Genomic DNA, 20206 nt, shown 5'->3' with positions numbered 1-20206 from the left:
TGACTGTTCCTTAAGCCCTATCTTTCTACTTGTTTTGATTTTGCTGCGAATTTATAAATAGTGAAGACCAAAGAAATAGAAGAAGCATTTGAGAGCTTTATACCAAGAAATTTGCCTTGAGAGCTGCTATTCTTCGGAGGGAAAAGCATATCAAGTTCCTGTCTGACTTTTTTTTTTTTAAACAAGGTTTCTTATGTCCTTAGATTTTGAAGGATAAGTCAAATATAAATACATACCTGCACACTATTTTTAGCAGCTGTGTAAGAATAAGGAGATTTATAAAGTAAGGGCTTTGTAATGTGGATGTTTTGCTACTAGAGTTGACTGCTCAGAAGATCTTTTATAGCTCTTCAGTGTTTTATTTTTTTATTTTTTATTTTAATTTTTGGTACGCGGGCCTCTCACTGTTGTGGCCTCTCCCGTCGCGGAACACAGGCTCCGGACGTGCAGGCTCAGCGGCCATGGCTCACAGGCCCAGCTGCTCCGCGGCATGTGGGATCTTCCCAGACCGGGCACGAACCCATGTCCCCTGCATCGGCAGGTGGACTCGCAAGCACTGTGCCACCAGGGAAGCCCCTTATTTTTGATCTATCACTTCCATGACATTATTTGCCCAAACAAAAGTCCATCTGTCTTTCTAAGCTATGACCTTTTTATGAACAGTGTTTGCATTCAATGTGCAAATGTCCATATATTATCTATTTAAGCAACATCATAGGGCCATCACTCAAGGAAGTGGAATGAGGTGAACATTAATATGCTCTTTCCCCTTTCCCCTATTTTTTAAATGTAACAAATACTTTTTATGTTCCCCTCCCCCTTCCCTTTTCCCCTTTCCCCTTTTGGAAACATGTCAGGATCTAGATAGTTTTAAGATGAGCAATTGAGGGGACTGAGAAATTGATCCATACAGAGCCTGGCTTCTTTGTGCTTCATCATAAGGTGTGCTGCCGGCCAGCCTAATTTTAAGTACCCTTTAAACAAGAGAGCCTCGTTGGAAATCCAGCTGGCAGACTCAAGGAGTTCAGGAAACAGGACCACAGAGGTTACACTCTGGGATCCTGGCCATGAGGTTGGATGCCTCACCTTGTTGAAAAGAGACACTGGACGTAAATGGTGCAGCGTGACTTTGTTTCTGCTTGGCTAAAATTTCTCAACACCACAGTCAGCTGAGCCACCTACGGCCACCTTTGAAAAACACGGAGAGCACCTACTCTGAGGAGATGGTAGACATGGAGTAAGCCATCGTCGACATAATTCCTCTGATGGCTTTTTTAACAATGGACCTCTACGAACGACAGGAGATTTCCTGGCACCAGCCCTCCCTATTCCGCCACGATTCCGAGGACTCTGGTGTCTCTAAGGGAGCCTATGCGGGAATCACAGGGAACCTGTCTGGTTGGCATGGCTCTTCCCGAGGTCACGACGGCATGAGCCAGCATAGTGGGGTGGCACAGGGAACCATCGCCACTGGAAATGGCAGATGCCACTCCCGGAAAGGCTGTGCCTTTCAGGAAAAGCCAGCTACAGGGATTAGGGAAGAGAAGAAAGATGATAAGGTAGAAAAGTTGCACTTTGAAGAAGACGACTTTCCTTCATTGAATCCGGAAGCTGGCAAACAGAGTCAGCCACGCAAACGTATTGGGAGCCCTCCTGGGGTGTGGGAAACCCCACCTAGTGCCAAGCAGCCCTGCAAAAGGCTAGTCATCAAAAAAGTTCCCAAAGAAGATCCTGCTTCTGCCTTCTCTGCTGCCTTCACCTCACCAGGATCTCACCATGCAAACGGAAACAAATTGTCAACCATGGTTCTCAGTGTCTATAAGAACCTGGTTCCTCAGCCTGTACCACCTCCATCCAAGCCCAGTGCGTGGAAAGCTAACAGAATGGAGCACAAATCAGGATCCCTTTCCTCTAGCCGGGAGTCTGCTTTTACCAGTCCAACCTCTGTTACCAAACCAGTAGTACTGGCTGGTGGTATAGTTTTAAGCTCTCCCAAAGAGAGTCCCCGCCAGCACCGCTCCTCCAGTTGAGATCAGCTCCTCTCTCTGACCAAGTTGATGGAAGAGAGAGTTCCTGAAGACTCTGAAGGATGATCGGAATGGAGACTTCTCAGAGAGCAGAGCCTGTCAGAGGCTGGAGGATTCAGAGGACAACAGCACGCCTGAACCAAAAGAAAATGGAGAGGAAGGCTGTCATCAGAATGGTCTTGCTCTCCCCATAGAAGTCGAAGGGGAGGTCCTCTCTCACTCTTTGGAAGCAGAGCACAGGTTATTGAAAGCAGTGGGATGGCAGGAGTATCCCTGAACATGATGAGAATTGCCTCCCCCTCACAGAGGATGAGCTCAAAGAGTTGCACATGAAGACAGAGGAGCTGAGAAGAAATGGCTTTGGGAAGAATGGCTTCTTGCAGAGTCAAAGTTCTAGCCTGTTCTCCCCTTGGAGAAACACTTGTAAAGCAGAGTTTGAGGACTCAGACGACACGGGAACAAGTAGCAGTGAAACACCTGATGACGATGCCTGGAAGTAGGCATATAAATGCTTACTGTTAAATCTGACCCAGTAAACTCAGCTTGTGTGTTTAGGGGTTATACAGAAGAAATCGTTCTTTTCCTTTTCTTTTTCTTATGTTGTTGTTGAATACTTCACGCACAAGGGAAATAATCATATCCCAAAGAGAGAGTGAGTGATTGGCTTGTTTAGCTTTTGTTGTTGCTCTCCTTGTTATCTGCTTAATAGAACTTTGTGTGGTGGGAAAGATTTTTAAAACACACACGCATACACACAGTATATATGGGGTGCAATGCACAGGTGGGAGCTGGCAGGGCAGAGAGGAGGAGACACGGGTCTGCAGCAGCAACTTCTTCTACCGGCCCTTGGGGCACTTATCCCTGTGCTCAAGCAATCACTGTCAATGACAAAGTGACTATTGAACTTATAACTGTATTAAATTAATGCTAATAATTTGGATATTTTATTTCATTTCTGGCTGCTTGGGTAACATTAGCCCTTAACCCAGCATATATGTTTTTTTCACTCTTATTTTTCTTTCTGGGTACAGCTGTAAAATATTTGGATATAGGAAATGTTGTGTTATTCTTGCAGCCTTGATATTCAGGGTGGATTGTAAAATACACATTTTTGTGAGATCTCAAAGATTAAGATTATTTTGATAACATTATTTACAGATTTAAAAGATGTGGTTATCACAAGTCTGTTGAGGGGGAAAACTACTGCATAAAATAACTAACTTGGAATAAATATTTTGCATCAGTTTGAGAAAAAATATCAATGTGCAGTGGAATTTTCTACAGTGCTCTCTCACCTTGCCAATGAAATGGGTTTTGGATGAATCAGTTTAATTATTCTAGGTTATTATTCTAGGTTATTCTAGAACTTCTGGCCATAAACTCTTTGGATAAATCCTCCTTTATTCCAGATTTCACTCTCTAGTGAGTAGTATTATGTTAAGGCTCAGTTGTTTGCTGTTTCAACACAACCCAGGCTGCCTTTAGCCCTGCTATGTACACCAGCAATTACCTAAGTTAAGACATAGATAACACCTCCTAAGTTAACACTACTACACTACTAGGAAGAGTCTTCCAATATTTTATGCTTCCCTGCTGGTTGTACCCTAATTATAATTACTTTAAAAAACCCTTGTGAGATGGATAGATACCAACAAATTCATAAGCAAAACATAATTTTTGAGAGAATTAGCCAACACATGAAAGGAAGTTATTAGCAAAAACAAATAAGTCAATTACAGTTTACTCAAAACATGTGAAAAATCCATTATTTTTACATATAAAAAGGAAAACAAGGGATTTCCTTAATTCTAAGATGTTACTATTATCAACAAAGAAAACCACCAAAGAAAAGCCATAAAGAATAACACATTTTATTAACTGATTATTAAGAGAATAATGTCCCAAGGTCTGAACCCCACCTTTGTTCAATGTCAGACTTCTCTTATTTGATGAAAGATTTTTTAAAAAGGAAATGGGTATGGTGATGATGAAATTAGGGGCAGAATTTAGATTGAGTTAGTCAGTGCAAAATGATGTATCGTGCTCTCTGTTTCTTCCTGACTCCAACAGCACATATAAATACAAAGCGTATTTTCTCCTATCTTGAAAATGTTCACTTAGCACTAAAAACCTCTCTGTTGACCTTATTTCTCACCTTCCCTGCACTGCCAAACTTCTCTAAAGAGTGACCCACACCTCCTCCTTCATTTCTCTGGCAGCCAGTCTTTTCTTAACCGACAGCAGTCCAATAACTCAAAAATACCCATGAAGGTCACCAGTGACCTTCTATTCCCTAAATTTTCTTGACTTCTGTGGGACCTGTCACCAAGCTGTCACCAAACTTTCCACCTGGAGCTTCTCTGACGTTGTCCCTGACATCTCTGGTTCTTCCTCTTTGTTCCCTTTGTGGGAACCCTCTTCCTCTTTCTGGTTCCTATATGTGACCATTGCTTGTGGGTCAATCTTTTAGCACCTTATTACTGGTGAAGAACACTGTGTGAAATACCTCGCACCTCACAATGGATCTTGACACCCCACTGAGTAACAAGCCTTCCTTAGAGATAAAGTGCTAACCACCCTGCAGGGCTCGCCACTTTCTTGGTCTACCTGCTTTCCAGCCTTTTTACAAATATCACTTTTGACCTATAGAGTCCCTTGACCTTTCCCTGGATGAGCCTGCTCACTGGGCTCATAGAAGCTTCGCATATCATATGTTTGTGACTTTTGGTGGTGCTGAGACACAGGTAGGACCAGAATTCAGCTGTGGGAGTTCCCTGGCAGTCCAGTGCATGCTTCCATTAATGGCAGGGGGCACCGGTTCGATCCATGGTCAGGAAAATAAGATCCCACGAGCAGTGCGGTGCAGCCAAACAACAACAAACAAACCCCTCAGCTGTGCCATAAATCACTTAAACATTTTTCCACAGCATCTAGCAAAATACACTGCACTAGTTATTTGTATTTAACAACTGGTTGCTGAATAGTATGACAACCATCAAGTTTATAAAATTGCTCTCTTTGATGAAACTATTTTTGTTAATCTGTGCCAGTATTAAATAATTTGTGATACATCATAGCTTTTAAATTAAAGTAATGCAAAAAAAATCCATTTCCTGTAATGAGTCACAATCAAACAATTCTGGAAAAACAGATAGTTCTTTGAAATTTATCCTACAGAAATAGTTTGAGTTGGAAAAAAATTAAGGTAGGCTTAAATCATTGTGCACTGTGTCTCCTCAGGATTCAAAACATGTCACCTGAACAGGGGGGAAGAAAAGGTCAGAAGTGGGAAGTCGTGGCTCTACTATACTATGAAACTTCAGGATTCCTATTGAGGAATTCAGAGTTTGCAAGAGCTACAATTATTTGTCTTCTTACTAATGAATCTTTTAAAATTTTGGATTCTATTCTAATTGATACGATTTTTTAAAAGGAAATTAAAGTCAGCCAGAATGAAATGGTGTATATACGTAGCAAGGGCCCTCATTTACCAGGTCCTCTTCTTCTCTACCCTTGAGAGTGATGGAGTCTTGTGGCAACTACAGCATAAAGTTATGCTTTGAAGGACAGCAGAAGTACAGGAGGGAGTTTCCTCTGTTTTACAGATGCTGTACTCTGAGGATTATAAGTATTGCTGCCATTCTCCTAGGAAGCCAGGAATGGGTGCCCTGCAGCTCTGAATCAAGGGGGCATGGCAGAATATGGAGCTGGGAGCAGGGGAGAGAGTGGAATAGCAAGGGCGTGTGTGTGTGTGTGTGTGTGTGTGTGTGTGTGTGTGTGTGTGTGTAAGAAATGAAGCAGAGGGGACTTTCATGTGCCCATCTGAGATGCACACCTTACACTCTGGAAGGCAACCCAATGGGGACAGGCAAGAAGCATTTTGAACCTTTCTTGGGACTCTTGATGGTGGGCTCTGGGTTTGAATGAGTACTTTCCCGTAAGATCTGCACAGTGTTTCCAGACATAGCAGAGAGTTATGTATGTTTCAAATATATTTTCAGTGGGAGAAAGTCAGTGGGAAACTGAGTGATACTGTTATCAGGATGACATAGGATTCAATTCCATATACATTTACTGAGTGCATACCATGTGCCAGGCAGTGGGAATCAAAGGGAAAAAAGGAAAGAATAATCACTGAGCTAAAGGATGCTCCTAGGTCAGCTCTCCACACCATAGTTCTTAAGGTCATGCACTCTCCTTATCACAATGTCAGTTTTATGCTGTCTGTGGTTATTTGATTGATGTGTTTCCGGCTGTAAGCTCTATGAGAGCAGAGATTCATGTCTCTTTTTTTTTTCTTTTCACCATTGTGTATGCACAGTTTCTAGAATTTGACAAGCATCCAATAAGCATTGTTCACTGAATGTTATGGATGCATTAGTCCTTTGTGGGGATATTATCCCGTTTTATAGGTATGGAAACAGAATATCCAAGACCACATAGAAGTAACTGCTGGAGAGAGGACTCCAGAACAACTCAGCCTGACTCCACAGCCCAGGGTCTTTCTACCAAGTCCCCCCTTTCCCTGGGTTTGAGAGGCTGTGGCTGGTGGAGGAGACGGATAGGAACACCTTTCCTGGGTAAATACTAGCGACACGAGAAAGAGGTATGAACCGGAGGTGGGCGTAGGTGGGGGTCCCCAACTCTGCTTAAATCCCGCCCACAGAGAGGAAGCAAATATCTGAGTGGATCGGTGTGTGCGTCCTCCTCAGAATGCACATTGAGAGGAAGGTGCAAAGAGTTAGGACGCCCTAGGAGGCGGGTGAGGCAGAAGGGAGGAGGAAGGGATGTGAAGAAGAGGGGTGGTAGCAGTTCTTTCTTTCTTGCGTCGTGCCTTCTGCCATGAGACCGGATCCTTGGCCCCAGTGGCCGGTGTCAAGGTGATTCATTAGATGACACTTGGCCGCCTCGAGGGTTAGTTAGTTCCGCTGCACAGGTGGGGCGTCAACGCGCAAGCTGTTTCCCAGACGGTGGCCTCATAAAATAACTTCTCGATTTGGAAGGGGGTGGGGGTAGATAATAACGCTTTCTGTAGGAAAGAGGTTTGGTAAATAACGGATGTTAGGGCTCTGAAGAGAATTACAGGGCAGGCACCATGGCTATTATCTTAATCAGGCACCATTTCAACACCCCTCTCTTCAAGTCAACCAGCCCTACAAGAGGACTTATTTTCCAATAAGCGAAATCCCCGCCCGCCGACTCCGAGCGGCTGGGCTGCGAGCTGGGTGGCAAACAGCAGCGGGAGGAGAGGCTATTTTGGGTGTGGGAAAGCGGAGGGAGGAGGGGCGGCGCCGCGGGGCTGGGCGCGGGCGCGGGGAAAGCCTCCAGCTCGGGCTGCCACGGCAACCGCGTCCAGGCAACGCGCCCGGAAGCCGCTCGGGCGGCGCGCGGCGGCTCGCGCCCCCCGGGCGGCGCGCGGCGGCTCGCGCCCCCCGGGAGCCGCGAACCCGGCCGGGCCGCGCGCCGGGCCAGGCGGCAGGCGCGCGCTGATTGGACGGCGCTCCCCGCGGCGCGGGCCCGCAACCGGGCGCCCAGCACAGCCAGCGCCAGCGGCCGCCGCACCCAGCCGCGCCGGCGAGGACATGGGCAGCCGCGGCGCGCCCGCCCCCCGCGCCGGTGAGTGCCGCGCCCCGGGCCCCCGCCCTGCCATCTCCCGTCACCCGAGGCGTGAGCTCCCCGGGCCAGCCGGTGACCTTGGGGCGGCCGCTGGGGGGCCGGGCTCGGGGGAGAGAGAGCTGAGCGTGGCCCATGTGACCTGCTGCCGGCCGGAGGGTTTAACTGCATGCTGACGCCAAGGGATGAAGTTGGGCACCGAGCGCGACTGGCGTTGCATTTTTGCGGGGGCCGGGGAAGGTTGCATGCTAGCAAGCCAGCAGAAGCCCCGAGGGACTGTTTGGGGGAGCTGGGGTGGAGCACAGATTGCCAGGGGGCAGTGCCAAGTCAGCCGTCCCGTTACTCCGAGCAGAGTGACCTTGGGCGGGTTCACCTCTCTGCCCCCTCCCCACCCCTTTCTCATCTTTAAAAGGAGGGGCTCGGGTTCTTTGAAGTTCCAGGGTGCTGTTGTGCCGTCTTACGGTGAGCTGAGAAGGGACCCCCAAGTACTGCAGGTACAGGACATACGAGGCTTAGCCTTGTTTCTTCTACCAGGGGTTTCCATTAATTGGCTCTCAAAGTGGTAAGATATGTTATCGTTTTGTGAAAGATTATGGAGAGACAGCAGTGGCTGATTAGAGAGTGGCTTCTCCTGATGCCCAGGTTAAAGCCTCTTGAGTGCTCTAAAGTCATGCACAAAATCAGGGCTAAGACTCCTGAGTTCTTTCCTGTAGTTAATCTAATAGGAAACTTTGTATTTGAACAGGTAGAATCAAAACCCAATAGTGGCAGGCAGCAGCAAATGAAGTGAGTCATTTCTTCAATATGCACGAGGTTGTGTGTGTGCGCGCGCGTGCGTGTGTGCCTGGCTGCGCTCACGCCCTCATCTTAAAGTCTGTGTATGTCAGTGTTAGAAATTATTTCATAGGAGTAAGCAGATTTGAACCTACAGAAGTGCAGCTCTCTCAGAAGCAGGGGCGAACATTTGCAGCTTGCTCTTTAAATGAGTTGGGTTTGTGAAAGTAAATATGTTCTTGACTGAGAAACATCCCTAGCATTTACCCGTTGGGGGATGTGGGGGGCGGGTGAGGGTAGCAGTGCTCCTGAGACTCAGTCATCTGTGTCACCCCTTCTGTTCTTAACACTGGCTGGGGCCCCTTTCTGTATTCTCAGTTCATAAATTTCCCTCTTTCTGGGAGAGGGAAGGGAGGAATGCCCTGTCCCTCTCACAGGTTTGGGGTTGCCCCACCTGTCTTTCTGCTCCAAAGCAAACCTTGATATTCTTTCCAGTCTGATTTCATCTGTATAAAAATGTGGGTTGGGAAGACAGATTTCTCAGTGTTAATGAATAAGCTTCTGCAAGCTTATTTACCCGAAGGTTTAATAATCTTTAATGGTTTACATATTAGAAATCTGAGAGCGTTCAGATAGAAAAATCCTTACTGCCCAAGAATCCAGGCACTAAGCCCTACAAACCCTTTAATGAATCACACCTCATTACACTTGGGTCCTTTAATAACAAACTGTTCAGCCTCCTGTGCTGCAGGCTGCTAACCTGTGTGTCTCCAATCTACCTTGCAGTCTCTTGTTTCTTACATCCTGCAGCCACATGCCTTTGTTTTCATTTTGCTGCAGCTGAGTCCATCACCTGTCCCTCCCCTAGCTCCAGAGCCTGAGTGAACAACTTCCCTCAGAACAGCCCTCTCCCATCTCAACTGGTGCAGGGACTGGGCTTCCCCTTGCTTCTCAGTGCTGCCTCCAGACCATTAACCCATCCCTAACAGAGTCTTCTCGCTACACGTCATGCTGTCTGCTTGTGCCCCATACCCTCCTTCTTATCTTCTGAATCAGTGCTTGCCACACCTGGTGGCTCCTCAGAATCACCTGGAGCACTTTGAAAAACGCAGCTCTTTAGACTCTCCTAAACATACCACATTAGAATCATCAGGTGGGCAAGACCTAAACATTTTTATTTTAAAAACAAACCCAAAAAGAAGGAAACAGAAGGGAAGGGAGGATGGGGAGGGAAAAGAGAGTTCACCAGGTAATTCTGATGTACTCCCAGGTTTGGGAATCACTTCACTTGATGATACAAAAAAATTAACAAACAAAGAAACAAACATGAACAACTAACTTGGTTCTGTTCTCTGCCTTGTCTCTTGCTGGTGACTTTGGCATCACTTTTGAGGCTCTATTAATTCACTGATCTTGAAGTTCATCAAGGTCCTCAATATCAACTTCTATGGCCTTGGTTTCTATTTTACTTTGGCCACTCACTTCTTGAACTTGTTTAGTCATGGGAATTTTTTCCACCTTCAAGATCTGGAACTTGGATGTCAGTTTGCTTCGCCGATTCTTTCCACTTACTGCACCAGACTAACCGTCACTGAAGACTCTGGTCCCTTAATCACTTACTGTTCCAATCCCTTTATGTTTCTGTTTATCTACTTGGAGTGTATACACTCCAGCCATTTCGGTTTTGTCCAGAATCCCAGAATCCTTTGTCTCAACATGTTGGACTTCTCATATTCCAGTCCTCAATCCAAAATCACCCTCATCATCTGCTTTTCCGTCTGCCAAGTTATCACAAAGACCTTTGCACTGGTTCCACTGTAAACTTATGCTAGCTCTAATTTCACCTAGGTCTTACTTTTCTGTGAAAAAAAAAAAAAATCCATCTTTTATGAACTCCCAGCTGCATTCCATTAGAGGTTATGCCAGACTTTTCCATTCCTTAAACTTCCAGTCAGTTTCCTTTCTGGAGACAGCCTTGTTTCATTCATGAGATTAAGGATGTTTACATTGGAGTTTACTGCCTTCTGCTTTAATGTAAGTTCCCACTGTACCCTCCTCACCACCCCAAGTATTCTTTTTTACCCATCTTTGTCCTTCTTTATTTCCTTCCTCTGAGGAAGGAAATGTCTATCAGTCCCTTACCCAAGATTAACTCACATGTGTTGCACACTCTGTCTGGACTTTTCCCCTTCCTCCTTGCCTCCTTTGGGAACTTGCTCCATTTGTTATTCCCTTTCTCTAATTTCTTTGGTCCCTCCTTACTCCGCCCCAGCCCTCACTCCACCCTATATTCAAGTCATCTTCTCATAATAAAAGAAATTGTGCTAGAGTCCCAGCTCCATCCAAGAGAACTGTCTGCAGTGATGGAAATGTTTTGTATCTGTGCTGTCCAACGTGGTGGTCACTAGCCGTATTGTCACTAGTAGCCATATCGTCACCAGTAGTCAGATGTGACTGCTGAGCACGTGAAATGTGGCAAGTGTGACCGAGCAACTAAATTTCTGATTTTTGTAAAATTTCAATTAATTTAAATTCAATCGAAATAGTCACCTGGGGCTGATGGCTGCTGGATTGGGCAGCGCATTTCTGCACCCTGCTCCTCTGTTGAACTGTCCTCAGGTTTCCCGCCTCGGACTGCCCACTTACTCCTTCTGGCCTCAGCCCCACCTTTCTGTTGAAACTGCTGTCGCGCAGGGCTCCAGCAGAGGTGTCCAGGTTGCAGAGCTGAGCCCTGTACTCTGTCTCCCTGCTCCTTGGTCTCTGCCCCACATCTGCTGCCGGCGGGCACCCTTTTCCCCAGCCTCTCTCTTTCCGCCTCTCCTTGTCACTGGCTCTTCAGGGGCAACTCAGACCTCACTTATCTCCTTTCTCTTCCTGACTTCTGAATGGGAGATTCAGTGGGATCCTGTCCTGGGCCTTCTTCTTACGTGGCCTCCTCCCTTCTCCCAGCATCAACCCCATCTCAGGGCCAACATTAGTCGCTAATGCACAGTTACCTTGTGCCTCACGGGGCACCGTGGCTCGCTTGTATCATGTCCTTCAATCCTTGCTCCACATCTGTGAGGCAGATAGCCTTATCATTGCTGTTATGGAGTGAAGAAATTGAAGCAGAGAGAAATGAGAATAACTTAGGCAATTGTTACTACTGTTGGTTGTTAAGGAGGGAACTGAGAGAGGAGCTCTGGCAATCTGCCTTCGAGCTCTGCTTTTAACCAGGTTTTACTCAGCCCCCCCAGACGCCTTCAAACCTCCATTTCCAGCTTTCTGAATCCCATTCAGAATTTAATACCCAGAAGCCTGGCTCTTTTGTCTCTAAACAGCTCTTCATCCTAGCTTCCTTAATCTTGTTTCCCATTAACTTTTTATTTTGAAATAATTCAGATTTACAGAAAAATTGTAAGAATCATTTAAATAATTTCTACATACTTTCCATCCAAATTCTATAAATAATAACTATTCACCACACTTGCTTTTTCTTTCTCACACATTCGCTCTCTTTTTCTACACACATACACACACACGCACGCACACACATACACATGCACGCACACACACCTACATGTGCTGTGATTCTTTTTGAACCTTCAGAGTAAGTTATGGACATGATACCCCTTTACCTCCACCCTCAAATACTTTCGTGTATATTTCCTAAAAGATACAAGGGCATTTTCTTGCGTAACAAACATCAAAATCAAAACATTGACATTGATTCTGTACTATTATCCAATCTACAAACCTTATTCAGGTGTCACCAAGAGTCCTAATAATGTTCTTTAGAGCGAAAGAAGGAAAAAAAATCTTAAAAAAAAAAAAAAAAGCCTCTTCCTGGTCCAGGATCCAGGTTCAGGGTCTTGTACTGTGCTAGTTGTCTTGCCTCATTAACTTCCTTTATTCTGGGCAGTTCCTCAGTCATTCTTTGTCTTTCATGACCTTGACACATTGGAAGGGTGAGGCTGGTTATTTTGTAGAATACCCTTTCAGTTGGGTTTGTCTGGAGTTTTCTCGGGGTAGGTCCAGGTTATCCATCATCAGGAAAGCATCCCACAGGGGAGAGAGACATCATGTCCCTCTCAGTGCATCTGTCATGATTTTCGTGCTGTCATCATCCTCTCTGTGACCTGCTTTTGCTCTCTTGGGTTGTTTTGACTTTTCTCCTCCTCACACCCCTCCATCCAGTTGGCTGTTGAGTGTGGCAGTGCTCCCTGCACAGTCTCCTTCAGTTTGTCCCTTCCTTTCCATTCCTCCTGTCTCTCCTGTTGTGGATTCAAGGCCTCCGCACCAGCAGGAATTCGTGTGTGCGGTAATTTTCACTGATCAGTACTTCCTCTACTCTGTCCTCCCTCCACCCTTTCTCAAGCTGTCCTGTGTTTACTTGACCCACCCCTTTGAAGAGCCCACTCAAATGGCTGCTTCTCAAATGCGTTTCCTGCTGGCCCAGTTCAAACTGATCCTGCCCCTGCCTGGAGGCCATGCCTGGCTTGTGCCACCACCTGGCACTTACCAGCCTCTTCACGATGTCTTGTCTGTTCTAGTTCCCTATTGAATCGAAGCTCCTGAGTGTGGGAGCTGTGTCTTACTCAGCATTGCAGAGGCTCAGTGAATATTTGTTGACTGGACTGCATGACTTGATTAGAATCATTAAGCCAATTCCCAGGCTGACCTTAGAGTTGTCTGCTAGCGTGCCGTACGTACGTGGTGGTAGGCGTGAGACCCGTGCTTTACTCTGAGGGTCAGGTAGGTGTTGGTTCAAAGTAGGACCTGTTAGCGAAACGATAGGTAATTCAGAAAGGCATTTCCATGTTGTAAGTGGAATAAATGATTCCCCCCCCCCATGACATCATGACATCTTAACTTTGTGTATATGTGTCAAGACAAAGAAAGGGCAGGTTGGATTTGAAAAAAAAAAAAAAGAAGAGAGAGAAACCTAACAGCATATTAAAAAATGGCCCATCTATTTCTTCACACCCCAAGTGAGCAGCTGAATGTGTGAGGAGCAGTTTCTGAGGCTCACATCCTCCCTTCGAGCCCTCGAGCCACCTGTTCTCTCCTCTCCGTTGTCACCCCGACTCTCTGCTCCCGTCAGCACTGCCGCCCTTCCTCCATGCTCCCTTCACTCTTTTTCCTCTTCCTTATTTCACTCGTTCTGCCTCTTCCTTTCTCTTAATAATTCTTCTATTTTCCTCCTTCTCCCTAGATTGATTATTTGATTTTTTGACTTCTTGGATGTGGTTTCCTGTCCCATAGGTTTTTAACCTAAAAGCAGGTGAAAAAAGGATAAAACAATGGCTTTGTACTACTCCGTGGGCTTTTTTCGATTCCCCCCCTCTCCCCGCCACAGAGGGTCAGTAGATCTTGGTATTGTAAAAACGTAGTCATCAGTGATAATAAAATGGTTTATTTGATTACCTTTCTGCTACAGCAAGAGAGTTACTGGGAACATGCTGATAAACATCAAAAGGTCTGAAGTTTTCAGTCTGTTAAGGCAAAATTGGTGCTTGAGGTCAGCAGTCCGATCGCTGGGTGGTGAGTTGTTGAGGTTACTGGAACAGGAGTATTCCTCCTTTAGGTGTGCCTGCACTTGCTGGCTGCGGTCAGCCTTTTTTTTTGTCTCCTGAGAATGCTTTTGTGCCAGTGACATCTCTGGACAAAGTAGCTGCAGAAGTGAAGGCAAGAGATTGCCTGCTGCTCAGCTGAGTGGGGCTGAAATAACAAGCATGTTTATGTGGGAGAGAATGAGGGGGGTTGCTTTTGCATTATGGAATTCTTAAAATTGTTTAACCGGGAAGATATTATTCAGAAACCCCTGGTACCTTCAGCTTGTTTTTTGTTTATTTCAGATTTCTTTTTTTCCCCCATTTAAAATGATCTCTAGAAGAGCTCAGGGGGCCTCCCCTGCCCTCTCTAAAATAGTTATAATATTAATGTGCTGAACTCAAGTTGTTAACTCCAGATAAAAGAGTCTTTCACAGACTCCTGTGTTCGACAGGGAAGTCCAGACCCCTCCCGCCATGTATGTGGAAAAGGGCAGAGACAGGAGGCTGGATCTTTCTTCCCAGCTCAAATCCTTAGCTTTTCAGCCAAAGACTGGTGTCGGGTATGAACCCAAAAGTCACGACTAGCATTGTGTCTGCGTGAGTATACAAAGTCATGCCTTCCCCTACTCTGTACTATCCTGGATGCATCGGGGGTGTAGGTAGTTTGGGAGGGAGAGAGTTTACGCAGGTTTTTAATAATACTTTTTCTGTTCTAGCTGGTGCCTTCGGCAGATTCCTTTTTTATAACATTTGGTAATGTGTCTTCTCTAATGCTAGAAAGAAAAGTTGCCAAATATAGCTGTGGATCATAATAAAACACCCTAAAGGTAATACGAACACACTTCTGGTGTGGGTGCGGGCATGGGTGAGCGCCCGTACTCACTGCAGGGCAGCCTGAAGCAAGCTCACGGCTGAAAGGCACCTTGAGTCACCACCAATCGATATGTCATTTGGGCAGAGCCAGTCACTAATTAAAATGATGGGCCTTACCAAAGTAGAACAAGCAAATGAACCAATGTTTACGAGCATCTGTGAAGGGGCACCACGCCCATCTCAGGGGGGTTACAGATCCACGTGGTGTGTAGTCCCTGCTGCCCCACCTCAGCTCAGCTGGGGAGACAGAACCCACGAAAAGTTCAAATTAACAATAGAAGATTTAAATAGCATTTCAAAATAGCTGTTATTAATAGATGGGAACAGAAACCAATCTGTTTTTGCAGGGATTCTCCTAAAAATGTTAGCATCGTTCCAAGCTGTGCAGAGTGGATTAGAGCAACATCGGTGGCCACTCCTTGGGTTCCAGGGGTCCCGATGATTTCAGTCCACTCGTGAATCCACCTGGACCTGTCAGAGGCCACATGTATGTTGCAGATTTACAGGATCTCTTTAGTTATGCAGCAGTCCCCGCCCTGACTGCAAGGCCACTGTAAATGGTTTGAACATTTTGAAGTTCATTTTCTTATGGGTCAGAAATACAGCTACGCTTCACCTTTCTACCATCAACAGAACTCCCCTGGTGAATGCACTAGTGTGGAGCGGAAAGGACATAAGTCTTGCAAGGTGGATTGAAGGCCATTTCCACAAAAGCGACTGGAAATATCTGCCTTGGGACCCTGTTGGTGGTGGGGTGGGGGAAGGACTCACACTTTCCCTGGAGCCGAAGCTGTTTGGAATGCTGTGCTGGTGGCTCCCACTGATGGCAGCCCACGCCTGATATAAGGGCAATCCAGGGCTGCACGGGGGCTTTAACGAGGGTCCTGGGCTCAAGCCTCATTATGTGCCCACAGGGAATGGGTACAAATTAGCAAACTGGGAGTTGTTCAGTCGATACAGAGTTTCAGTTTTGGAAGATGAAAAAGTTCTGGAGGGCTTCCCTGGTGGCGCAGTGGTTGAGAGTCCGCCTGCCTATGCAGGGGACACAGGTTCATGCCCCGGTCCGGGAGGATGCCGGATGCCGCGGAGCGGCTGGGCCCATGAGCCATGGCCGCTGAGCCTGCGCGTCTGGAGCCTGTGCTCCGCAATCGGAGAGGCCACAACAATCAGAGGCCCGCGTACCGCAAAACAAAACAAAACAAAACAAGTTCTGGAGATCTGTTGTACCACAATGTGCATGTAGTTAATACTATACTCTAAACTTAAAAATGTTTAAGGTGGTCAATTTTATGTGACATGTTTTTAACCACGGTAAGACGAAACTTAACAGCAAACTTACTTTAACTGAACCATTGACTCTTACACCCAGAATCAGTCGTGTCTCTTTGGTTTTGATAGCTAGAAATGGGCAATTTCTGCATTTTCTGTTTGTTTGTGTGCCTTTTCTCATTGGTTCATTCTTTTATGCAAGAAGTTTTCACTTAAATTTTTGTCTTGAAAATAACATACTCATTGAAGTATTTTGAAAAGAAGGAAAAGTAGAGTAGAAATGTTGTTTTGGTTAATGTTATTTCTTTCCACTGTTTAAAAAAATATTATTATAATAGTACTTCTAGCACAGGAACCCCTGCCACACTCTCTCCATGATGGCTGAGGGATTTCGGGGTTGCTGGGGTATTGTGCTCTTGAAAAAAAAATATCAGGCTGTGTCAGGTAAGCTTCATTTGCCGTTGGCCTAATGCGTCCAGAGAGGGACGTTTTGTTGCGAAGATGCCCAGCGTCATAGAGGCTGTGTAAGGTCTTATAACCGTCCTTCTTTTGGAGACTTACCCAGATTTCCCTCAGATCCACCTCATAACCATAATGCCATCTACATCCCAAAGTATGCTAGCCCAATATATTTCTAGTAAGTGATCTCGGAGGGACAGCTGTGAGCGGTCCTGAAGAGAGATCTTAGTTCCCTGCCCAGCAATTGAACCTGGGTAGCCTGGATGAAAATCAGGAATCCTGGGCTTCCCTGGTGGCGCAGTGGTTGAGAATCCGCCTGCCGATGCAGGGGACGCGGGTTCGTGCCCCGGTCCGGGAAGATCCCACATGCCGCGGAGCGGCTGGGCCCGTGAGCCATGGCCGCTGAGCCTGCGCGTCCGGAGCCTGTGCTCTGCAACGGGAGAGGCCACAACAGTGAGAGGCCCGCGTACCGCCAAAAAAAAAAAAAAAAAAAAAAAATCAGGAATCCTAACTGCTAGGCCACCAGGGGATAGAGGCTAGAAGCACATTGGCCCTAGCTCTCTCCCCCATTTGAAAGCAAGAATGTTTCAAGGAGGCAAAAACTGTAAAAACAGGTACAAAGTTTATTATTAAAGACACAGCACAACGTAAGGGAAAGCACACAGAGAAGCAGTTTGTTTAAGACAGAAGCAAGGCAGAAATACACACGCAGAGAGAAAGGGTGCTGGAGGTCCTCTCTAATGAGGAGAAGAGCAGTAAGTGAGAAGCTAGGAAGAAATACACACCTGGAGAGGAGTGTGGGAGTCCTGAATGAGGAGCAGAGTGAAGAGGGGATTTAAATCGCTTACAGGGGACAGCCCTTCCGGTCTTTGTTTACATTTGGCCAATTATCTCGTTTCTTTTTTCACACCTGACTGGTCCTAGGACCCTCCCCAAGATGTGCGCGCAACTTTTTGCTAAGGTGGATCCCTCCGCAGAGGCCTGTGGGTGCATTCCACACTTATGATGGGGTGACACCCCCTCCCTTTTTGACCCCCAAGTCGCCTTCCTGCGCACGTGCAGACAGGGAAGTTTTCCTTGACCTCAGGAGTGGGCACCTTATCTCTTTACTTTAGCCGAACTCAGCATCTGCCACTAGCTTTGTCCTTGGAGTGTCTGGGTGAGAACAAAGCTTCAGTTTTACTCCACTTGACAGACACCAGCTGTCTGGCCCAGGGGCCCATCTCTCTCCTGCCTCCTAAAGATAGCTCATCCCTTCTCCAAAATTCCGGCCAGATATAGGGAGAGGGGAACTGCTTCTTAAGACGGAGACAGGGTGTGCTTATTTACGCTGTTTCATTTTCTTTATACATAATTCGGAGGCACTCCCCCAGTCTGAGCCCTGTTATTAATTTATGGAAAGTTCCTGCTATTACCAGTGGTCCTTCTTTGACCTTATCAACGCTTTGGCTTTTGAATTAGTCATCCCTGGCCTCAGTTGCACAGCCCTCTTCCTCTTCTTAGTACTGAAAACACATCATTTACGCAGATACCAGCTCTTCACACTATAGAACAATTTTAGCGATTTGACGCAGGGGTTGGGTAGGGAAGTAGCATTGAAGGTAGCCACAAGTCAAGGGATCATGCGTTCCTGCAGAGAGGGGCCTCTGGTGGTCAGATGGGAAAAGGATGAAGGCAGGTGACGGTGGCCTGTGCACACAGAGGGGCTTGTCCTTGATAACTCATCTGTCTCTGCTGGCCCAGCGTCGGGCAAGCTCCCCACCTTGGAGAGGAAGATAGCAGGGGTAGAACTTAAAAATTTGAAGGGTCCCCTAAGCCCATAAAATGTTTGCACCACCTAAATTGTGCCACAGGGCAAAGCTCTGTTCCCAGGCCCTGGTTATGGTTCTATATAGTACTGAAAATCCAGTTTCAAATCTTGTTCTTAAAAAAAAAAAAAAAAAAAGTAACATTATAGCGAGTAAATATTTTCTATGTTACTTCATACTCTTTGTAGCCATTATTTTAAAGAGCTATTGATATCCTTTTGAGTGGATGTGCCATGTTTTAATTAACTACTCTTTTATTGTTGGACATTTAACCAATAACCATTTATAGAGAATGTTGACATCTAGATAAGATCACATATTCAGTATGGAAAAAAGGCTTGAAGGGTAGAGATTTGATGGAGATTAGTTACTGTTGCCCTGTAATTCTAATTTGGTGGTCCCCAGAACGTACAGGGCAAGATTGAGTTTTGTGCATGTCCTGAGGGACTAATAGTTTGACTCCCTTCAAGCTCATGGTCTTTGCAGATTTGGGTTTGTTTGGGGTTTTTTTTTTGCGGTACGCGGGCCTCTCACTGTTGTGGACTCTCCCGTTGCAGAGCACAGGCTCCGGACGCGCAGGCTCAGAGGCCATGGCTCGCGGGCCCAGCCGCTCCACGGCATGTGGGATCTTCCCGGACCGGGGCACGAACCCGTGTCCCCTGCATCGGCAGGCGGACTCTCAACCACTGAGCCACCAGGGAAGCCCTGGGTTTTTTTAAAGTGAGGGCAGGAAGAAGTAATTTTCTTTCTCTTTTGATGATATAATGAAAAATAAATTGAAGAAGTAAAAGAGTATGCATTTAGTTGAAGCCCCCTGTAGTCCTTTGTCTCTCACTCAGAGATGAATATGATTTGGTGTTTGTCATTTCTATATTCGTCTTTAGATGTTATAGATTAATTTGGCATATTTTAAACTTTTATGAAAATGTCATCCTAGTGTCCATACCCTTCTTCAGCTTGCTTTTTTTTTTTTTTTTTGCGTTACGCGGGTCTCTCACTGTTATGGCCTCTCCCGTTGCGGGGCACAGGATCCGGACGCGCAGGCTCAGCGGCCTTGGCTCACGGGCCCAGCCGCTCCGCGGCACGTGGGATCTTCCCGGACCGGGGCACGAACCCATGTCCCCTGCATCGGCAGGCGGACTCTAAACCACTGTGCCACTAGGGAAGCCCTTGCTTTTTTACTTAATGTATTTGTGAGAGTCGTTCGTGTTGGGACTTGTAAGTCTAATCCAGTTATTTCCACAACTGTTTGTTCTTTCACTGCATGAATATATCACAGTTTATCCATCCATTTCCCTAATGATGGGTGTTCAGTACCCTCTCTGCCCACTTTTTTGCGCTTAGAAAACAGTGCTGCCTTAAGTACTCTTCTAAAGATCTCCTGTGGACATGTGTGAGAAGCTTTTGGGGTATTTCTTAGCAGTGGAATTATTGGGTCATGAGGTTTGTGCATCTTCAGCTTTACTAGATATTGAAGATTACTTTCCAAAGTGATGGTACTGATTCACATTCCCACCTGGTGTTCCCATTGTCCCACATGTACTCCTGTCTATACTCAGTCTGCCAATCTGATGGGATAAATTGGTATCTCTTGTATTTTTATCTCTTGCAGCAAATTAGATTTATTTTATAATTTTCTTCCACTGGCCAGAACAGAGCCAATGTTAGGAAAAAAAACTGTTAAAGTTCTTATTCTTTCTATAATATCCTTTAAGAATTTTTTTTTATTTTAAAATGTTATTTATTTTTGGCTGCGTTGGGTCTTCATTGCTGCGTGCGGGCTTTCTGTAGTTGTGGTGAGCAGGGGCTACTCTTTGTTGCATTGTGTGGACTTCTCATTGTGGTGGCT

General features: G+C 46.0%; 1 protein-coding gene and 1 pseudogene across 3 annotated transcripts in view; both read left to right on the top strand.

Moving 5' to 3' along the window:
• The window catches only part of FAM81A (family with sequence similarity 81 member A), a 126235-nt gene that overhangs the window by 39685 nt on the left and 66344 nt on the right, over positions 1–20206 (top strand). Inside the window, exon 1 of one of the 3 annotated variants that reach the window (XM_059056290.2) lies at positions 7528–7643. The exons of 1 other annotated variant lie outside the window; for it this stretch is intronic. The gene's annotated coding sequence lies outside the window, so the exon portion shown is untranslated. Of the gene's footprint in view, positions 1–7527; positions 7644–20206 lie in introns of those variants that run through there. One more of the 3 variants, XM_059056289.2, reaches the window with a different exon arrangement.
• On the top strand, positions 1114–2576 carry LOC131752146 (vasculin-like protein 1 pseudogene; annotated as a pseudogene).

The sequence above is a fragment of the Kogia breviceps genome, chromosome 3 (genome assembly GCF_026419965.1).
Source record: "Kogia breviceps isolate mKogBre1 chromosome 3, mKogBre1 haplotype 1, whole genome shotgun sequence".
Classification (NCBI taxonomy): Eukaryota; Metazoa; Chordata; class Mammalia; order Artiodactyla; family Physeteridae; genus Kogia; species Kogia breviceps.
This window is presented reverse-complemented; position numbering and strand designations above follow the sequence as displayed.